Source organism: Nylanderia fulva, unplaced genomic scaffold, assembly GCF_048542155.1.
Source record: "Nylanderia fulva isolate GAGA-0341 unplaced genomic scaffold, ASM4854215v1 Scaffold2, whole genome shotgun sequence".
In the NCBI taxonomy this organism is placed as follows: domain Eukaryota; kingdom Metazoa; phylum Arthropoda; class Insecta; order Hymenoptera; family Formicidae; genus Nylanderia; species Nylanderia fulva.
Window position 1 is genome coordinate 853,921 of NW_028190263.1, and position 23,957 is coordinate 877,877.

The following is a 23,957-nucleotide window of genomic DNA, read 5'->3' on the forward strand; positions in this document are numbered from 1 at the left end:
CTTCTGGTGCTGGCCTATTTTTCGCGCTGGTTATTACGAGAGCGAGTTATCCCGCTGGTATTTGAGCATTAATCATGCTTGCGCTTTTTTTTTTCAACGCGTACAACGGCATGCCAATCGATAGACCGACGGACTTTAACAGGGTCCCCGGTGTATCAATTTAGGGATGAAGGGCTCGACGCTTCAGTTGTTATTCGCTAAGCCAAAATAATTGATAGTTTATACCTACATGCTACTACTCGTTACGTTATATACATTGCGGTACGTATAATCGCGATTTATGCAAAAGATATTTCGATTATTTTATAATTTGCCGCACACACGATGTACTACAATTGGGGAATTTTATTATCAAGCGTTGTTGGAGATATTGGAGAGAAAGTAAGCAATTTTTGATAGCCGAACTCTCGACAAATTCAGAAATAATAGCGTGAATAGTGATTTGATTTCTAAAGAACAAAAATAAGGAATTTTTATTGTAAAAGAAATATATCGTATTTACACTTTACATAAGATTAATGATTTTTCCTAAACATTAAATTGTGCGCTATATTATTCTCATTTATTTATACATATCTCTTAAACTTATATATACATACGTAATATATGTATGTAAATAGATGATCTGATTGATGAATTTATCAGTGCATTGTTGTTCTGACAGCTAGCTCTGCTCCGTGGAATCTCGTTAATATTTCCATCATCCATCATAGATGCATAGAGATAGATAGAGGTGCTCTCGTTCATTCGCGCCGACGATTGTCTCTTTTGGCACCGTTATCAGGAAAATGAACTGGATTTTTTTTCTACGCGCGCGCAAAGATATAAAGAGAAACTACAAAGCCTGAAGAAATGAGGATAAGAGCGAGACGGGAAATGCGGTGGAAAAAAAAGAGCGGACTGATAACTGGCAGCAGAAACGGCGACGATGTAACGTTTCCATTTCGCGTGGAACGGTGTAAAACTTCCCGAGAGAGAAGGAGCGTAACCAGACCTCGTTTGCGCGTGTGTACGAATTGTGGCGATTCGAGAAGCTGAAAGAGCAAAATACGCGGACGATTTCGAATAAAGTCTCATTTCGGTGTGAATTTCATCGAGTTTCAGTCGACGCGAGGATATCATTTGCGCGTAAGCTTATACAATTTTTACCTCGATTTTACGCCACATTATTCCTCGTAATATTGCGAGAATAATTTTAAATATGTCATACATACGCACAGAAAAAAATTAGATTGATTAGAAAAAGCAATCGGATAATTTTTTTAGTTTGATTTTAACGAACGTTCGCCATCAAGGGTCTTTTAGAAAAATCGAGTAAAAGGCAGGTCGTGAATGCAGCGAAACTTCTGTGGACGGAGGGCAAACTACCGTACGATATCATCGCGGTGGTCCCGGCTCTTCTTCCGCGAGAAAAGCGCTCTCCCCTCAAACAGATTATGAGTCCCGGATTTATTTTTACGGCCGGTCGGATTTTGCGTCCGTGTTGGAGGTGGAGGCAAACTGATACCAGCTCTCCCTTGATTTGATAGCGGTGCTCCGAATCACGGCACCGTGAAATGTATAGCGGCTCCTTCTCTCTGTAGGAAGCAACGCGAGCGAAAATAATCATCGTTGAGCGACGTTGAGCAGCGTCCAACAGTCGAGGGAATCGTTCGGAGATTACGCTTCCCCTTTCACAGAGGATATAGCATTTATAACGCGAGAAAGCAACCGCATGTTGAACGAAATCGTGGTTTTAATACGCGTTTTTCGCGTTTATCGCGTCTCGTGTGCGCTGATCGAGTGTAGGAAATTAAGATACAGAGAGAGAGAGAGAGAGATGAGGAACGCGCGTTTTCCTCCATCTCGAATTCGCGCTCTTATCTTTCTCTATTTGCACGGATAATGAGCTTCCCCCAGTCAGCTGTGTAGCCGACGGCGCGACGTTTAACGTTCTGCCAACTGTGGAGAAGATGCACGTAGAATAACGAAGCGTTATTTCCCGGGCGGATTGCGTATCGCGCTAGGATTAAAAGATGGAGCTTTGAAAAAGATGATTTATCGAATAGCGGCGTCGCGCTCCCAGCTGTTACCGTATACGAACGCGTCAAACGAAGTGCCTGGGGCGCGAATTTTTATCTCTTTCTCTCTCGCCTTCTCTCTCATTTTGCGATAAAATAGATTTTACAAAAGGAGATCGCATGGCTGAGATTTACCCGATCTCTCTACTGGATGGAGAAAAGAATCTTATCTTCGAACGATGCGCGCGGCCGGCTGCTGAATAAATACAGGTCGATTTTCGAGATCTGCCGCCGAAGAACTCTTCGATTCGTCTGGTGGTTCTGGGCTCAAAATGCCGTAAGATGTAAAAGACGGGGATTTGAAAGCGAGTGAAAAGGAAGAAGAAGAAGAGTGCGAAAATATCGAGAAATCATATCGCTTTATTAAATCCGATATGAGAAGATTCTTGTATAGGATAGAAGTGAAAGGGACAGAACGGAATAGGTACCTCAAATTTGCGAATATTCGCGAAACACGTTGCGAGCAAGAACGTCAAACCATTCTTGTTACGTAACAATTCATGCGACATGAGTACAAATTCGCGTTCGTATCTCACATTGTACGAATAATAATTCACGTTCTACTTAAATAATGCATCGATATAATATCAAACATTGAAAAAAATTAATGTGTTTTTACATGGAAATTATTTTTTAAAAACTGGAGAAATTACTTAATCATCATTGTAATTTTTTTCCATATTTTTTAAAATGAAAATACATATTAATGTAAAAATATAGGAAAAAAATTACAATTTTTATTCAAAAATTACTTGTAACTTTAAATTTAGTTTTCTTACATTATTAAAACTTTATTTTATAAGCATTTATCCATTTTATATATAACCTTTCATAGCATTTATACATTACTAGCATTTCCTACATGTAATTTCATGTTCAGTGGAATATTTTTAATCTTGAAAATACATATAAGAATATATTTTATATGACATTACATGTAATCTTCTATATGCGGGTAGCAATGTTGCACAATTATGCTGGGTCGAAAAAGAAACCCAGCATAATCATGTGATTTCACACAAATATTTTTTTCAGTGAAGGCTTTGAAAACTCAGAATCACGTACATAACATACATACATAGAGAAACTTTCTCGTTCCCTCGCGACAAATGACTAAAGTCTCTCCCTCTCTCGCTTTGCGTTCGATCGAATTAATCGTTTCGTCGGAAAGAATTCATTTCCCCGTAGGCGCCTAATTACGAGCTTTTTCCCCATCACTCTACCCATCCAATCTATCCCCGGTCATCTAATACGAGAAAGAAAGAGAGTGAGTCGTGTGCTTCCCAGGAAAGAATCCTTCACAAATGAATCACTAGCGAGGGATACGTGATGCGAAAGTTAAAAGAACTCTTATTTTAGTTGGGGAACATTACGAACGATGATCGTGATCTTTTCTTCGAAAGATTGAAAAATCTGAATAAAATATCTCTATAAATGAGCATTATGCGTCACGTAAACTTGTTCAATCTCCATACTATCGCCACCGCTTGATAGTGTTTAGTCACGCGCTTTCGACGAATTCTTTTGGCGTAGCCTCGGTTTAATGGTCGCCACATGGCCCCCAGCACGTCACTTGGAACTTTTACCACTTTACTTTTCTCGAGTCTTCATCATTACGACTAAATCTAAAACGGATAATGCCGTCATCGCGTTTAAGGGATTCGTGGAAGACCTCGTATAAAACGATCGGCAAATGTCTTAATTAACGGTTCTCGTCTTCCAGAAATCTCGACGCGACACTGTTGTTACAGATTGCATTAGCAAAGATCGGGTGTTCGCTTAATGAGGCAGATGATTACGTGACGCGGAGTCTCTACCGCGCTATCGAGTGTTTAAGTGACAGGAATCCAAGTTGTGGACCGACGCGACGTCGGGGTCAGCCTCTCGACGTCGACGTCAGTTCCGACATTAGACGATGTAGACAACAGGCGGGAAGCATGCTAATGAACTCGCCTGCCAGCGCGGCACTTATAGCAGTTTGCCAGAGGCGCTTTAATCGAAGAGCAACCGACCAATTACCTACAATCGTTTCCCGGAGCAGTTTTCCTCTTTCGATCGCATGAAAACGTTACGAGAGATTTTTTATTCCGTGATCCCGTGAATTTTGAATGGGATGCGTTGATATCAGTACGCATTACTCAGAATGTATTATTAAAATAATAAATGTATTTTTCAAAATAATAAATAACGGTTGTTGACAAAAATAAAATATCGGTATTTACACATTCGCTTTGACACGTGACATAAAAGTTTTGAGCTTTTCCCTCTATAGAATTATAAAATATACGTAATGCACATAAATGTCTGTTATCCGGTGCACTGTTATCATCCCGTGTATAGAATATCAATATATAATATGCATGCGTATATGCATATGCAAGTTTTATTTGTCTCGCATTTTTGTACATCAGATAAATATAAATACAAAATATGATTCACGATGAATTATCCAACTATGACAGAGAGAATGTATTCGATTAAAATTTGAAGCTAGTTACGATGTAATCTGCGATTATGTCTTCATTTCGGTGAGATATCAATTATCGGTATAAAGAGAAGGATAGAGAAAGAGAGAAAGGAGGGGATGATAGGATGACATGCGTGACACAGAGATAAATGCGAAACTAGATGAAACTTGCGTGACAATTTGAATATATCAAACTGATCGTATAGCAATATATAGAGCGCTACGTCACTTGCATATATGTATGTACATATGTTGTACATACATGTATATGCATCTGTACGCGTTGCAATTTGATTGTGTTCGATTCTCGATAGCCAGACGAAGTTAGCGAATACGTGAGCGAAATTTCAAGCCGTAACGACCCGAAACTTTCTCGAGATTGACGTTTTAGCCCCGGCGTGTGGAGTCGCCGCCGCCGTTAACTCTCGTATCTCGTATATATCCATGCATGTGTTCATAAACTGTTCTATCCATTAGTTAAATCCGAATTCGAGTCCGTACTTAACACGCGGACCGGATAGATAGCACGCCGTTCATTCAACGCATCTGTTTAAATTTTCGTGTGTCAAGATAGCGCAGCAAATTATTATCAGCTGTACGCGATGACAATTGTGCTCCATTATAACGCGTTTCGGTATAAATTGTGAAATAAAGCATAACAATATATGTATCTCGAAATATATCGCGCAAATGGCAAATATTCTTCTTTTGTTGAAAATTTGGAAAATAGAAATAAACTTTTTATTGAATAAAAAATAAAGTTATATGGTAGTAATATATTTCCAATACATATCTGATACCGTCCAGCAAAAATTTCATCATTTTACATTACTTCTCAAATATGCATTTCGAATGTGAGGTATTCGTTGCGGTTAAATTAAATTTTGCAATTTTTATTTTACATTGTTATCACGGCGCTTTTTAAAAATATAGTTTACTTTTTATTATTCCCTCTTAATAAATTATATTTTTTAATAGGTTTTATTCTTTTATACTTTATTTAGAATTTACATGAAAATATATACAAATTTATTTTCATACACACAACGATATGAGAGAAATACCTATATATTTCTTTTAATTTTCCCCCAAAATAATATATATATATATATATATTGTGCGTTACCTTTTAATGATTATATTTTAAATCTCTTGGAAAATGATAACTATTACCAAGTTGCCAGCAGCGAATTTTTTTATCATTCGCTCGATCTATATTTCAACATTTCATATTATCATGATTAGGTACTCTTATCTTACCCATTTTTTTAAATCGAAAAAGTTTGCGCGTAAAAACGTAAATTAAGCGTGAATCATAGGTTGCTTCATCTCTCGCATCGGTTGAAAATGAACGTATTACACCTCAAAGCGACTCGGTCGGCATACACAGAAACGGCAAACGTTCTCCGGAATTGCACTTTTGCGCCCTAGGTTTTTCCCCTTTAGATGAAGCGGCAATAAAAATATTGTTTACGACAGGAATAAAACCTAACGTTTTCCCCACCTCGTTTTCTCCTTCCTACCTCGTCGTTCATTGCCTGTCTCTCGTCCCGTCTCGCTCGAGAACCGCCAAATAAAAGCGTCGAGCGGGAAAAAAAGAACAAAAATAAACATGGAAACGAGAAAACGTCGCTTACCTCGCTCATTCGCACGTCGTGACACGGGCGGATGCGCGCGCGCGCAATATAGAATGAGATGAGATAAAATAGAATGAAACGAAATGAAATGAAACGAGGGCGACAGAGTTAGTGGTGGAAAAGAGGGTAGCTGGAGGGAGGGGGCGAGGAAATAAAACACGGGCGAAATTTGTGGGACGATGATATGACACGCGGCACGCACGCTCTCGTAACATGTGCGCCGATAGCGATATAGGCTCATACAAGTATGATTTAAAATAATGTTAATTCTCTATCGTTTATAAATATTTATATCTCTTAAATTTTCACATACCTACTCAATTTTTATTTCAAGCGATTTTTTTACCAAAGTAGCTGAAATCGCGTAGCAATTCTTTACCCATTGCGTATCTTTTTTTTTTTTTAATTAAGTATTTAAAAAATATATACAATTCCGCACCTTTGAATGAAATTTTTTGGAAATATAATAGAAAATATTTTATCGGCGCGCCGATTTGATAACACCATCGGCTTAGATTGGAACCCAGTTGGATTCGCGTTAGTTTCTGAATTAGATCTGGTACGCGAGCACGTAATGCAATATACGCATGCAAACGCGATATTGCGGGAAGCGAACGGGAATTATTGACGCTGCAATAACTCGGAAACACTAAAAGGCTATGAATGCTTAATGAAATACGGATATTCGATCGGGCGTGGGTATTCGAACTAATGCTTATTCCGCGATGAAACTTTCGACCTTCGAGGCGCATTAATTTCACGCCCGCGTGTCACGGAATATATAGGCGACGTCGGATACGGCTCGTTGTTTTTGCGCTGCCAGTTTCACGGCGAGAAAGAAAGTGAGCGAGAGAGAAAACGAGTGTACGGAAAATTTCGACGAAATGCAATCGCACGGAGGCGTGAATATATAACGCCGAATATATACGGTTCTCGTCCACCGTATGCAACGGACACGATGCGCATCGCCGACTTTTTCTCCCGCAAACTTCGTCGGGGAGTTAAAAGATATTGCGTAGCCGCGCGTCTAGCGGCGAAAAATAACGAGGGATGCGTTTGCAGTAAATAATTTGCATACACCGGACGCATAGAGCCGTGATGCTGCAAAAATATAAAAATACGCGACGTCGTTCGCGCATGAAAAGATCATTATTTCGCTCGATGCATTAATAATAAGAGAGAGAGAGGGCTTATATATTATTTCTAGGATTGCTAATGGAAACAGCGCGCCTCTTGAATTTAATGTACTATAAAATTGAATTGCCGCTAAAATTGCGGATTTTGCGCAAACACTACACACGCGTAAAATATACGGAAAATTTATATATATATATATATATATATATATTTTTCTCTTGAATTTCTCATAAACTGGCTGTTGTAGAAAAAAAAGTGGAGCAGCACGGTGCTCTCTTTGTGCGAGCAGGATTATGTCAAAGCGATTTTATTTCGAACAATAACAGCAGCTTCCATTCACGCGCACTTCATTAAAAGTTAATTTGCTTTTCGTGATTTCGTCCTTTTGTCTAATCAATCCTTGATATTTCATAATGAAATTCAATAAAACGATTTCATGTATCTCCATCTGCACGAACGCGCAATACCTACAATTCCTCGAATTTTACCGTCCACGAAAATATTTAATATTAAATTAGATCAGAAATTTGCGAAGGAAAGTATAAAGTTCGCATAGGAGACGCGGACAGAGGGTTTATGAATGTTTAATGACATTAAAATATTCACGGGAAATGCCACCGCCGTCGGGATTTCCACATTACGTATTTCGTGATAAAACTTCGCGTCACGTCACAACCCGCGCGCTCTTGGCGCGTCCAACTTTCGAGCATTAATTTCACGCCTCGGTCAAATATACGACCGAATGCTCGGTTGCGCCTCGCCGTTTTTGCGCGACGGTACCCAGCCGCTGTTCCAGTAAATATACGACAGCACAAATCCGCCCACTAGTCATCCCTTCGGCGCCGTGAAGTTTCGACGCTTCTATATAGTACAGGGTCATGTTTTAATATTATTATATCATTGTGCAGAGAGAAGCAGATAGAGAGAAAGCGTGATTTTTGCTTGAAAGAGCGTGTAATAACTCCGCTCATTTTCGTACTTTGTTTTAATTATATTATAATATACTCCTTTCAAAATCATTTTGTTTTTTCAAGTTTCATTTCAAGTTATTTTAAATCACTTTTCAATTATTACGCAGCTATAAATTATAGAGTGATAATTCATTAATGATTCTATCAAAATTTCAATTTTTTGTTTATTATTTACTGTAATATATTTTAATATTTAATTATAAAATTTATTTTATAATTGATTAAATTGACTGATAATGTCGCAAAAAGAGTTTTTAATTTCATTTAATTGTATAGAAATTGAGTTGTTTAATAATAATCCGCTTACTGACATTTATTGGTACACATTATTTTCTTGTGCATTTCTCACATATAATTTCCATGTACAATAATTTCTGTATTTTCTGATAATTAATGAAATAATTCCTAAAAATTGATCAAGAAACGACAATACAGGACAATACGCATAATCTAATCCGTAATCTGTGCGAGTCATATTCAACATTAATAAAATTCGTCAAAGAGCAAAAAATACAAGAAAGATAGGAAAAAATAAATCTGCGTCATAAAAATTTTTTTTTACATACCTAAAGTAAAGTTTTATAAAGCGAACTATAAAGAAATGATTGCAAAGAAAGTTTATCGTTTAAAAAAAAGATAGAACTTTTGATATTTGACGATTATTAATCATGGAGATAATCATAAAGTTAACAATATATTTTCATTGCATTAAAAAACACGGATACATCACACGAAGTATTTAAACAATACTTATTTTCAGTAAAATCATAATTTAAATATATAAACGTACTTAATTTAAAATTGTAATTCAGATGAGACAAATTATTTTTATGATCATATTATTTATAATTGCGATCAAACATTAATATAGTAAATATCAAAGAAAAGAAATCAATTGTAATACTGTAATTTATTCGTCTACATTTAAATTTACAATCTGAATTACAATTTTAATTAAGTTAGTTATACGATTACATTTTAATTACAAATTTACTGAGAATAAATATTGTCTGCAAGTAAATCTGTACGAGAGTGTCGGGAAAAGAATATCGTTTTATTTATACAATATAAATTCATATATAAATCAGTATATCGCGTCAATGATACGAACATACGATAGTTCCGTCAAGTAAACTCCGCGCAACCGTAGGTGCAATTCGTAAACCATAATATGTAGCTTTCTACGAGCAGAGGAAAAGCACTTATGGCTGTACTGGCACTTAAAGTTAGGCTGTCATTCAATAGTTATTTCTGTTATTGAATCACTTTATCGTTCCGTGCCAAATAAAAAAAACCTCTCTTTATCTAGATATATATATTTCCAAAAAGTATTGAAAAAAAATATCAAACAATTGTTATATTGTTCGTCGATATACATATATAGATGTCGGTGGTAGAAATGTTTAATTCGAGTATATTTAATTTGTACATTTAAAATATATAAAATGTATATCAGTTTTAAATAAATTTATATAGTATAGAAATAAATTTAGTTAAATATAGAAGTGGCTTTTATACTTAAACATTTATCAACATTACAAAATTAGTTCTTAATTCTCTGTCATGTTAACAAAGTCAATGCTGTAAGTACCGGTTTTTATGTGTATGAGATCGATCCGAAGGCGAGGTTGAATGGACGAACTTTCGCTATCAGATGAACAGTATCAGGATTGCAATAGCGCTTGACTACGGAATTTCGATGTAACTCGACGGCAACTTTTAATTTTACTGCTCTTCTTTGAGATTAAATAGTATGTAGTAACAATGTTATGTGTGTATCGTACATTGTATGCATACGTGCATTCTAAATAATCTGATACTGACATATATTATGATATCGCTTTTTATTTATTTAGCAAACCAAACATTTTACGCAAATACATATATATTAAATCAATAACGCGCAATTCAGTGCAAAAATTGTTTCATTCGTCGAAACATGCATATCCACGTTTAATACACGGCGCATAAATTTTGCAGAAATTCCGTATTAAATATATTTATAAAAATATGAAATTGTCAGCTATATTGTATAATGGAAAAAGAGAAAGAGGGTAAAGAGAATAAATAAATGTAATAAAATATCTCAGACGCTAGCGCGGCATTATGATGACAATAACGGTATTTTTAATTTCACGCTTGTGTAATTTTCGAGAATTATTTTACGGGCATTTACTCCTCTACTCCTCTATGCCTTTCGGAAAAATCTCAATTTGCGTCAGCAGGACGCGCCTTATTTCGTCGTGGAATTTCGTCTGAATAAAATCTTGTCGTCGTCATCGTCGACCGAGGTCACCGAGAAGATCTGATGTTATAACGTTGTCTTATATACGTGTTTCGGGATTTGGTTTCCATCGTTTTTAATGTCCGATTATCAATCTCACGAAATGATTTCGCGCTCTTAGTTTCCGCAATGAAGGACGGAATATTCATGAGGCAACGAGAGCGGCACCGAGTCCTGTCAAGTCTTTTATGCAAGTCGTTCGACCGTCCACTTCACGATCCTTTGTTTAAGCGCGATAATTATTAATGGTATTTCGCGCTGTCGTCCGCGCTCTACCGCCTCGTTCCCTCGTTTTCCCCGAATACCATCACTCGTCACTCGTCGGTGTCCCACGCAGACGTGAAGTTCCTTCTGGCTCTCTAGAAATAGAGCGGGCGCGAGTTTTCTAAAGGTCTCGTTCTCTAGCTTCCCTGTTGGATGCTATAAATTATGGAAGAAAGTTTGAAAGAACAATGTACGACGAGAGCCCCTTTTCCCCGCGAGAGAGGTGAGTTAATTGAAAACTTTTGCATAGCGAAAGAGAGACAGACCGGACTTTGGCCGGGAAACCGTATGCATACGCTTAATTGGCAAATCGATTAACGTTGCGATAAATAATAGAGGCTACTTTGAACGCGTACATGTATGTAATACTCGTACCCTGCGCAGGTGCGCCTCTATATGAATTGAATCATCTTAGAATATAGGGGTTTTATTTCGACATATTTTTCAATTTTTTTTTGTCATTTAATAACGGTAATGGCATTTTTCGAGATGAGAAATTGCGCATTTTGTGTGGAATTTTTTTTCCACCGATTTTTACAAAACAGCAGCAAAGTTGGAATTCGAGATACTATTTGACAATTTATTGCGATGAATCATGCGTCGATTGATTTCATTAAACTATATATAATATAGTATATGCGTGTGCCATTATTATTTAAAGGAATTGTTTACACATTTCAAACAAAACACGATTATATATATGTCACGATTATAATCTCGAGTTAGACTCCATAGAGGCATTTCCACGATATCACTAATAAACAAAGCGTGTCGTGTATCGATGTAATACTATTTAATAACCCCTTAATTCGGTAAACTCGAATCGAGTTTCATGTAGTAACTCACGATACGGATGTATGCGCAAACGATACGATTACATAAACGAGCAGATACGCGTAAACGGCTCTACAACGTTGCGCTACCGTAGTATTTAATCATTCCCTTATCCGGCAAACTCAAATCGAGTTTCTCGCCGTAATTCGCGATAGAGACATATTCGATAACTACGTAGAATGGCCACGCGTAATGAAATTAACAGAGTTTATTATCCAAAATATCTGTTGCCGGTACATGAATAAGAATAATAAATTAAAAATCAGTTTATTGAAGGAAATAAAATTAATTCAATTTATAGAAGGGTACGTATAGAGAATATAATATTAATTTTATTAATAAGAGAGTCTCATATCATTCGGGATAAATGAATGTCCAGAGAAAAACAAAGTTAAAAAGAGGAAAACATATTCTTGAAATGCGGAGATGGGATAATTATTGCAATCAAGATACGACGTATAACGCGATTTTCCAATTTCCATCATAATTTGCGAAGTCTTGCGGAATTTCGTGACACAGGATCGTATTTGAAAATCCTATTACGAGGATAACACGCAGGATGGTAAATGGCATGTACGGGGAGGGAGGGGAGAGGTCTCGTCGAGATCGTTCTTCGTCTTCAAGTGCTTCTCTAAGGTAACTTAACAGAGGCGAAGACCTGGAATCCGCCACACACAGACGTATACACTACGCACCAATACGCCTCGCCATATCAACTTTGAAGTGGGAACGCAATAAGAGAGAAGGTCGCCTGTTGTGGAAGGTTCTCACCGTAATTTCCGAGAGAGATTTTATTAGCTGTACGAGCTTTTCGCGAACAACGTAATGAATTAGCAAGTAGTGCACTTAGTTGAATAACGTGGTACCCACAACGCATTACATTCAATTCGAAAATTTTCATTTATTACCAAGGATGAAAACATCCCGCGAAAATTACATTATGATTATTTTGCACATTAAGTATTGATTAATAAAAATTGTGCTAATGCACAAAAATTTTATATTAGCTTCAACATTAATCACGGAAGAAGAAAATACGTCTGTAAAGGTTTTTATTTTGTCGCGTTTCTCGTTCGAAACATATATACAAGTACCTACGTTCTCTAGGATCGATAGGATGTTTAATAAAAAATCTTACGATAATTTATACCGGCACACGCGCGCCATAATCATTATTTTTATGGCTCGCGCGTTTGAAGCTCTTTTACAAGCTCCTTTAAATTGCTAACCCGACTATCTGTTCCCCATCAGCTCGAACGAACGCGCCTGTGTCTCGTTCGCGAAACGCGCGATCGATCAATACTCCGAAAACCGGTGGAAGCGTGTCCTCGAACACGCAGTGACAGGGAAAAAAAAACGGTACCGATAACGAAAGAATCGGCGGGGATGGGAGAAGAAGTGCGGGATGAGGAGGATGGCGATAGAGTCGGGGAAGAAAAAAATGAATTATGCGAGAAATCGAAAATGCCGGTCACGATGGGAACCCCGCGGTATTGTCCCGACATCCTGGTCGTTTCCCTCCTTCTCCAGCCGCGTTTCTGCATTCACTCTCTGTTTTCTCCCTTTTTCTCTCTCTTTCTCTCTGCGTATGCGCGACGAGAGGACGCGGAAAGAGAAGCGCAAAGAGCGCCGCTTGTGATATATCGCGTATGTACCAGGAGTCTTACGACGCCGTTTTCTGATGGATTACCTATTTCGCGCGCTTCTATCGCCGCGCGGAATTGGTCCGGGAATCGTGCATTCATACTGTCGCCGACGACGAACGAAATGCTTCCGTGTTGAATTACCAGCAATCCTACCCTCGAATGTTCCATAAATCTTGATGTTGACGGATTCGATGGATCCTTTTGCGTAAGAAGCCTTTTACGTGTAAAGGCTCTATAGATCTTATTGAGAAAAAAATTCAGACAAAACATTGACGTTCAATCAATCTTTTTTTTTTTTTTAATTTTCTTTTGGCTAAAAATAAAATTTTTAATTTATTATAAATAAAAAATAAATGTACGCGCGCTGAGTAAGATACGTGAAACGACAAAAACATTTTTTTTTGCGTGAAAGAAAGAAGAAAGAAAGAGAATCCATGATTTAAAAAGTTATTATCACGATAATATAAAGTACAATCTCATCTCATGATCCGTTCGCTATTTTTATCGTCGAGGAAAAACAGTCACGGGTCAAACACGTGTATTACTCAGAGAAAAAGCAATTTGCTGAAACTTTTTTAAAACTTAAAAAAAAATAATATATTCGCGTAACTTTCAATATACTCTTAATTCCAATATTGAATTATATTTATTTTAAAATTGAACAACATATTTTATCGAATATAATTTTAACGTTCTATTAATAGAGTCTGCATTTCTGTCGGTAAAAACCAATTGATTTTGCTTGATTTAATTCGAGGAAAATGAATTTAAAAATGACTTATATATACCATACATCAAATCACCGCGGGTGACTTGGTTTCGCTATTACAGTAGTAACAGCGTTTTTAAGTCAGCCAGTCCGCGCAGTAGTACAAACAAGAATGTGCGCGACGTGAATAGAACAAGGGAGCGAGCAGCGTTCACATGAAAATTGCAAGATTCTATAGTCACACGACGATGAAGATGAATAGGTTTCTTTCTCTCTCTCCGCGAACAAATTTTTCTTGAATAAAAATTTTTTAAGTTTCTCCGGATTAAAACTTTTTAAAAATCGAACATTTTCTTAGAAGCTTCGGAGAACGGTTCAAGAGTTATATAAGTCATATTAAGATTCGAGTTCCGATTCTAATAAGATAAAAAAGTAATTAGCGATTTCCATATAACGAAAATATAAAAATTGACGTGTCTCTCCCTCCTTCATATCGGATATCACTTTCCGAAATCGTATAAAAAACTCTAAAACTTTTTGACTTGATATTGCAAAAATAAGGTGCTAACTTTACGGAGAAGAACAATTTCAAAGTTGATTCCCGAAGAAACGATGAGGTCGTCGTGCCAATTAGTGCGGCGGACGAAGATAGAAGGCGGTGGCCGGAAAGCAAGAGCGCCGTATTTTCATTTGGCCGGATCGGGCTCGTCATCCGGCAGTTAATCCTGGTCGAGGGGACAAGTCCAGGGATGAACTAGTCGACGCAACGGGATCGTTAGTTTTAATCGTTCGACTGCTATTAGTTCGTGTCATTCTCTCTTCCCTCGTCCGCTCGCCCCCTGTTCCAATCCGATACCTCTCCTTGTTCACCGCTGTTGCCTCCTTCGTCACTCGGCTTGTCGCTTCTTCCGTCTTTTCTCTCTCGCTTCATCGGAGCTTCTTCCTCCACCTCGTTTGCTCCTTAACTGCGTACTCCCTGGTATGCCCGGGCTCAGACGACATTATCGATGGCGGGCATTAAACGTCTTTTGCCTTTTCCACCTCGCTCTCTCTCTCTCTCTCTTTCTAGCTGTCAACCGCGCACTGGCGCGGCCGCTCACCCTCTTTCGTTTTATCCGACTCGACGTTCTCGCTGGTGTCGCTTTAACGTGGATTTCCTACCCGGTGGCTTTTGATAACGGCGTGGGTGGCAGCTTCTTCCGTGTTAAACGACGAAACCGAGGCCGGCTGCCGGCGCTGAAAAATGAAGTGACTTGTGTATCCTGTTCTCGATAAAAGCGCCCATACACGAATAGAAGGCGACGTTCCTTTCTTTGCCCCTATGTATACGTGAATAAGACTGGGGGTATATAGGTAAAAACTGAAAGCCCCGCACACAAAACGTGTATGTAATCAGTCTTTGACGATTTTAATTGAATTTTGATGACAGTGAACCACCGACAAAAGTTTCCGCGTTTCGTACAAGAACGGAACTTTTCAGGCTCCAGCGCTCCTCGTATAAATAGAAATCGCTGGATATATACGCGAATGGCGAACAATGGCAATCATTGCGCGCGAAAATCGAAAAATGCAATTTCACGGTATTGTTTATCTCAATGTTACTGCGCTCGAAGGTGACAATGACGATTGTTTTGCAAATCGGAATTGTTAAATTATTTTCTTATGCTCTTTTCTCTTTTTTTTTTTTTTTTTTTTTTTTATAGCCGATAAATATAAATTTTATGTTAATAAGCTTAAAATCTACTCGTGATTTATTTAACAATTATTTATCTGTTTAAAATATGTTTTTTTTTTTTCAATTATATCTTGAAATATTCCACGAAAGATGTTATTTATGGTATATATTCTACGTGATATATATTTATGATAAATATTATAATTAATGTTGATTATATTTATATATTAAACGTTTTTTATTAATCATATATCGTCCGACATTTGTAAATGTTTTATGCTGACCTACATTATTACAGTATTTATAAAAGGTTTCTTTCTCTCTTACATTATGATCTTAGCATGCATAATTTAGTAGAGATAGAATATCATTAATGCATTTGGCGAAAGCTCCTCTGAATTCCGCCGACGCCGCAGTGGGCTTAGCTGTTTTAAAACAGTGAGCCTCTTACAATTGTGTCGAATCCTTTAAAAGTGTATGTGTGAAAATCCAACCAATGTGACGACAGCTACGTGGCTACGTGCATTTTAATGCAAATCACATCTCCCGACCCTCACATTCACGGAAAAATGGGGAGACATTATTTTCGCCGTAAAAGATTCCTCTAATTTTATTGGCCACTTACGTCAATCATCGCAACGACAGTTGAATTTAAAAGATGGATGCAATCGAGTGTCGACGAAAATAGTAATTGATATTAGAAGTAATTTTCATTTGTCGAACTTAAATAAGAAAACCATAAATTTATAATATATAATGATCCATGAAAATTAATATATATGTATTTATACATCTACATATAGAGAGATATTGACCTGTGATTTCGTCGGTTAATACAAATATAAATCAAGTATAATAATTATCAAGCTGGTGCAGCTGTTCTGTTTTGTGTAAATAGAAATGTCGTGTAAATAAAAATGCATTGTCGTTGGGTTTTACACCAGTTTCTCTTTTTCGAAGCTTCCATTTGTAGAAAACAAAGCTAACATTAAATATTTGACACGTGTTGTAGAAAATTCAATTCCACCATCTACGATGCAATAACAATTCACGTAATTATGCATGTTGCCTTTGTGACGCTACATTTCTAAGTGAATTTGTGCTACCCCTCGAGAGTCAAACACATTTCGGTATCCACATTACGTATATATTACCGTCAAAAATTTTTATAGCAAATAACATTTGTTTTCTACTAATTTTACATTATACGAGAAGTGCTGGCATAGAATATTGATTACAAAAAAAAATTCCTTTTTTTGTAATATTTTTCTCTGACGACTGGAGATAATTAATTGATGCGGATGTGTTGAAAATGATGAAGAATATAAGAAATTTATCTCGACGTAATTAAACATAGCTGAGAATTATTGGAATGTCTCTTAACGTGCGAACGTTGGTCCGAATGCTGGAAGCAAAACTTGAAGTATTAATCCTGCCTCGAGGAGATATCGAGAGCAGCCGGTGCGAGAGCTCTGTACCCAAGGAAAATTACACAGGCTAACGCAAGGTAACGGAATCTTAATCTCGTTGGGTCCCACCGCGCCGTGCCGAACGGGAGAAAGAAAGAAAGAAAAAGAAGAAGCGAGACAACCTGCTCTCGCCTGCCAACGAAGACTTGACGGGACAGCAGATGGCCATCTCGCAGATTTTCCACCTGGCGGCCCGCGCGCAGCCTTGGGGTGTAATTTCAGTAATTTAATTTCACGGCCTAATAGAGGAGCCTGGGATCGCAAAGAGAAACGAGGCACAGCTGGAACGGAAAGAAACGCGGTCGGTACGAAAAAGGAGAATTACAGTTGAAAGAGAAGAACATGAAAGCGGAGCACCGTTAATACTTTGGGAAAATTAGTGCGTCTCTGCTTATGGTGATAAGACGCAACGATCAAACAAAAGTGTTCTCCGTTTATTTTTCATTTTGAATTGGTGAGGTCTTTCAGAAAATACGTACAAATTACCATAAAGAGAAATGATTGATATTCTTTACTACAGGGAGATTTCGATATCTGTAATCTTTTTTAATTCTCGTAGCCGCGAGTGATTCCATAAAGGGAAGAGATCGCGCGACACGATGCTATTCGATAAAATATCAAATGTATATAAAGCTTTTATTGCATTATGTAAATATTATTACGCGGTAGTGAAAAGCTTGTTTCTCGCGAGAGAATAAATTTCTACATGGTTCGTACGTGTGTGCGTGTACTCCGGCACTGTATCATCGGAAAAATTATTAATGCCGACATGCGTAATGTAACGCTATTGCTACCATATAAAAGCTATCTTCCACGAACGGATAAATCTCTAAATCTGCACGATATGATCTCTCTCTCTCTTTCTCTCCGTTCCGTAATACAGCGCTACGTTATATATTACCGTGGCGAAAATAAACGCAAACGGAAAGCAACACGGAAGAGGTGGTCGCGGTTTTTGTCCGCGACAAGCCGTCAGCTTTAACGATCGCATAGGAGAACGTCGGGCGCGCGTCCTGATTTCATTAACGGTTTTAAATACGGTCGACGGGTAATTCCGTCTCTCCTGCGTAATAGAACGCGACCGTAAAGGTAGAAGAAAGAGACAATCTCCATGAGAAGATAAACATTTACATTTTCTTTCTTTTTTTTTTTTTTTTACGATCCTCTTTTACTCGTAATTGCATTTCATAAATCACTACTTATGTATATTTTCTTCTTTTGATTTATTTACTTTGCGAATCTTTGCATTTTATGCACAACATATAAAGCGAGTGGTTATTGCTTAAAATTGACATTAATTATGATTTAACGCAGATATAATAATAACAGTCGCGTTCATTATTTGCTTCTCCTCAAAATTAATACAAGATCCGAATTATACGTAGAAACGTAAAATAAGCAAAATGTGTTTGTTAAATAATATTTTTGGAGGGTAATCAATTGCGTCTAATAATTTATTCCTAAACTCTACTCCTTTTTAAGCGGGATGTAGATAGATCAATCGTGCGAATTAAAAGGCTCTTCTCTTGTTTAAACGGAATGCTTTCGCCCAACTCCTTAACCTGATGAAGACAGGTACACTTGTCTCCGTCTACCATTAACGCTGCTTCTGACTACGCCTAGTTGGATATTCCGCACGTACGATACATACTCCACAGTGGATACGGAGTGCTCTAAGCTCTGAAATATCACGACACTCTCTCCCAAGTCGTCGGGACCGCTTGCAAATGATAGATATACGATGCACGAACGCACCATATATCCAACGTACTCCGTATAATCTACTTTTCCTTAATTTATCTTGCTCACATGTAACGCAACCGCGGCCATGCACTCGCGCGGATGGCGAGATGCACACGTGCGCGAGATATACAACGCCTCGAGCTATTACATTGAAAAGAATCTGTCGCGGGAAGCGTCAACCAATAATCAGATATCTGGAAAAAAATATAACTTCCATTTCATTTATAATAACTTGACAATTTGCAACGATTTATAAAGCTGTCATCCAGCTGTCAAATTATCCGCAATCCTGTCATACGCTTGACAAAATAGCAAAGGCAACTTCGAATGAAGAAATATCAATAGAAACAACATTTCAATATTCGATATCATGTCTCTGTACGTAATGCGGAAACGACAAAAGTAATTATTTCAAATAATTCATGCGTTTGCTAATTACACTTGACGCATATAGCGAACCGTAGAGCGACGCGCAGGCGTGACCTAACACACGTATTTATTTATTATTACTTCGTATCACCTGACACTCGACGCTCGATAATGACGCGCCGCGTGCTGAATAGAATAATAACGCGAAATTATATGTGCAATGTGCAGTTTATTCTATGCACGCTATAACTTCGCATCTAGTCCCGTTGTCTCTGCTCCATTCGACTCTATATCGCGCGGGATCGATCGCGGATATATCTATATAAACCCTCCGCTTAGGGAGACGTGCATAAATCGCATTCCGGTCGCGTTTGCGTGCGGCACGCACCGTCGATTCGCCATCCTGCGGCGACGGTGGCGGCTGACAACGACCGCATCGTCAGGTTCGTATTATTAAACGATTCGGCCAACGGGTACAAATTGCTCCCGGATTGCAGACGATCGCCTACGTAAAATGCGCCCTGCGTAACTGCGCCGCGATAACGTCGTCCTTCTCTCCCTCTTCTGTATATACGTGCGCATTTTATTAATATATGTGTGACGCGATATCTCGTCGAAATAATATATTTAAATGTATCGTCCTCGCGCGCGATTATTCGGAACGATACACGCACGTATATGGAAAATGGTGGTCGAAATTAAATCAGAATTACAGATAAGAGTTTACCTAAATATCGCTTTAATGTAATGCATCGGACGGATTTGTACGCCGCGCGAAACATAGTTCTCGAGCGATAGTAGTCGTGTTTCCGCTGAAAGGCCTCTCGATAACCCATTCGCAACACGCGCGTATTTTTCTCACAGCTACACAAATTTCATCCGACAGCAGTTCTGTCTCTCGGCCGACAGGAAACGGAATTCGATGCACACCGTTTACTCTGTACCGTTTATTCTGTCACATGTCACTTGTTACCGAATAACGGACGATTGTTTTTCGGGATAAAATTTTCATGATGCCTCGACGATCCCGTGTCCCGGATATGCGTTCGTCAATATTTAATCGCTGCAGAAAACTGTTCTTCGGCTTCGGCGTTACAAGTTCGTAAGAAGGAAACTGTCTGTTTTCCGACAAAGCAAATTCGCGCCGACGATAATGAAACAGTATTGATTGATTGACTCCCCGATATACCGTCCAGCCTACGATACTCGTTGTTTACCGTAATCCGATGACACACGTTAGGATTAGGTGTACGCGAACCGTACGTCTCACGATCTTCCGCAACCACTCGAATATGTAGGAACGGAAACAGGAATATCGTGGTGCTGCGCGTCCTGCCGTTTAAGAGAAACGCAGCCTCGACACGTATCCTCGGTCACGTGGAGACGATAGAGAGCCCGAATTCTCTCTACGTGTGAACGTTTGCCGAAATGGTCAACGACGCCAATATTATCGTGAGTCAGCCTTAACGAGCTGCTGGACCTCGTGCGTGATAACGCACGGGTAATGTAAACCTCCTGTCGCTGCTATATCACGTATAAGATATACGGTGCGATCATGTACTTACTTATCTACAAATTACTCTCGTTGCGTTTCGCGTATAGTCTTGGAATTTTCAATCTTAATTTTATCGTGTTTATTATCACGCGTTATTTTTGACAAAATTGACGGACATGTCATCATTATTTCAATATTTGAATCTCACTACAAAGAAAAATTGTTTCACATTTTTTTTGAATAAAATTTAAACATAATTAATTTGAGTAGGTTTTTTATTGATTAACACATTGAAAAATATTTTATTTAATTTTATCATGTGAAATATATAACGTGTTGGATAATTCAAGAAAAATTGATGATTGTCTTATATATATAAATTAATAAAGCGACAAGTTATTTTTGAAAAAAATGACGGACATGTTATAATTATTTCGATATTTGAATGCAGGATATTTCACATTTCTGAATGAAATTTAAGCGTAATTAATTTAAGTAGATTTTTTTTACTGATTAACATATTGATAAAACATTTTATTTAATTTTATCATGTAAAATATATGACATGTTTGATAATTCAAGAAAAAATGGATGATTGTCTTATACATATATAAATTAACAAAGGGACTTAACATAAATTACTATTACGTGATTAAATATAAACGATTTCGTTGATGATCAAAAACAGATTAACATGTGGCATTGTCTCACGTACCAACCGAACAGTGTTGTACTATGAACACATGGAATGCACGATGCAGTTGCATGTATTACGATGGTTTAGATGCAAGTTAATGCATCAAATGGCGAATTATTTTTGGATTTACGAGTATAATTGCAGTTTGCAATTCATACATGTATTATCAATACATACAAATTTATCACGATGCGGCTTTTAATTAATTAACATTCAAAACTCTCACTTGCTGTTCGATCTGCGAAAATGTTCCATCGTTTATTTTCATGGAAAAGTTAACTACATTCCGCATATTGAAGTAAACCATATTGAATTTCATTTTTTCCTGTCATTATATTCGCATAACGAGGCAACGCAAATAGATTTTGTTTCACAATTCTTCTCGTCAATTAAAAATCATTTTTAATACAATTTTGTGATTGTAAAAAAATACATTTAACACGTTATGTATTCTGTAATGTTTTAATTACAAATCCAATTATATTTTATGATTTCTAGATAAATACCCTTTGAGTCCAACGTAGAATTGCTATAATGGCTCACGTGTACATCAACCTAACGTTGAAACGTAACTAATTAATGTCTCTGAAACGATATCGCTCTTGACATGTACGCGTGAATCCCAGATGGAAGGTGACGTAAACGCAGTACAGTCGACTGCAATTTCCAAGAAGGAAATTTGCACTGAAATCATAATACTACTGTTCGTTTGAAGATCCCAACGTGATAATCTTGTCACGTATACGAGATCATATACGTCTAACGAATATCATCAATGATACACGTTCTATGTTTACCTTTTGTTATAGAATCAGAAAATTGATCACATAACGCTTTTATTTCTTACACACAATTTTAGTTAATTTTATATTTATTTTTTATCCATTTCACAATTTTTCTGCATACATCTCATTTATTTATTATTAGATTATAGCTAGGCGGTTACAACATTGCCTTTTGTTGCAAATAAACTAAACAATATGTCTTGCAAATGTACTTTGCATGGATTACAGAAGATGTCACAATTATTCAATATTTTTATATATAGAAATCTATGTACACACGAAAGTATTAATATTATTTTATCCTCCTCGTAAAAAAATACAATTTTCGATTATCGTACACTTTTATTGATCTTAGACATGCGTGAGGCGTATCGCGATGATGAAGGCGGTCTAGTAGCGACGTAGATCGACGACAAACTGTCCTTAGGTCGCGAGAAATAAAGTAGTAATCTCGCTAGACGAGAGAAACGACACATAAATATGAACGCGCATATACATACGCGCAGATATATACATATATATATATATATATATATATATATATCTACGTACTTATACGCCCGGAAAGAGCATACGATCGTAGCGGATAAAGGAAAACGGAGAGGGCAGAGAAGAGATGAGGTATAGGTGGGTTAACAACGTGATCATGGTTCAAGCACTCCCACAGGATCGCCACATCAGCTAGCCGACTCACCCTTTCTCGCCACCGCCAGCATCCAACCTCTTCGCCATCCGGTATTTTGCCTCCCCCCCCCCCCCCCATTCTCCCCTCGTGTATGTAGGTACTCTCCGGGATACACTCTCGTCTGCGGTCTGTCAAGATACTCCCGCGATCGTTTCCATCGATGCATGCGCGACGCGCTTATATGCACGTGCGAACCTGCCATGTGCAGATCGCCGGTTGTCGATTAACGGTGGCCTCGTGGTATACGGCGAAACGGTGTATCCCCATCCGAAAACGTTTTTCGGCGTTTGGAAAAATGACGACCCTCCACCCCGATTCCACGAATCGTGTATATTTCAATATTCCTCTTCCTCCGCGATTTTTTCCCCTTTCTTTTTATTGTGTCGTTTTTCGGGTCGCGCGAAATATTTTACTATTTTTTTTTTTTTTTTGTTACCTGACTACCGAATACGCGAAGCAATAATAGTCATCCTCGAGTGAAGTAATCGTTGTAACGGATGTATTAATTGAGAGTCACTTCTCTCTTATATTTATATATATATGTAATAAAAATTTAGTGGATTTCTTTTTTACTGAAAGAATAAAAAAATTCGATTTGCTGCGAATTCGATACTTTGCGAAGACTATCTCGTAATTCCTTTGACATTAATAAATCGTGTGTGCTCGTGTTGACATTATAATAATAAATTGTTAAATCTCATCAGGGACTACTCTGCTGTGCATCAACGTTGCAATTATTATTTATAGACAGTTTGTTCTGTAAAAACGATCGACTTGTTTTCAAATTCTATATTCTATCTACACATATTAACGATTTATTTTTTATTTATTTTTCATACACGTAGTATATTTTTAATTCGAAAGCATCGTTTACACGCGTTTATGATGTAATATTAACAACGGTATATGAAACATGTGTGCAAGCACGTAAGTATTTCCGACATGTGTAATATGCTTGCACAATAATGCGCATATATATATTTATTTGACGTTATGCGCAAACACGATGAATAATATCGGGGGCGCATTA

General features: G+C 37.6%; 1 protein-coding gene across 1 annotated transcript in view; it reads left to right on the plus strand.

Moving 5' to 3' along the window:
* The window catches only part of LOC114945319 (podocin), a 223,804-nt gene that overhangs the window by 158,339 nt on the left and 41,508 nt on the right, over positions 1-23,957 (plus strand). The gene's annotated exons all lie outside the window — the stretch shown is intronic.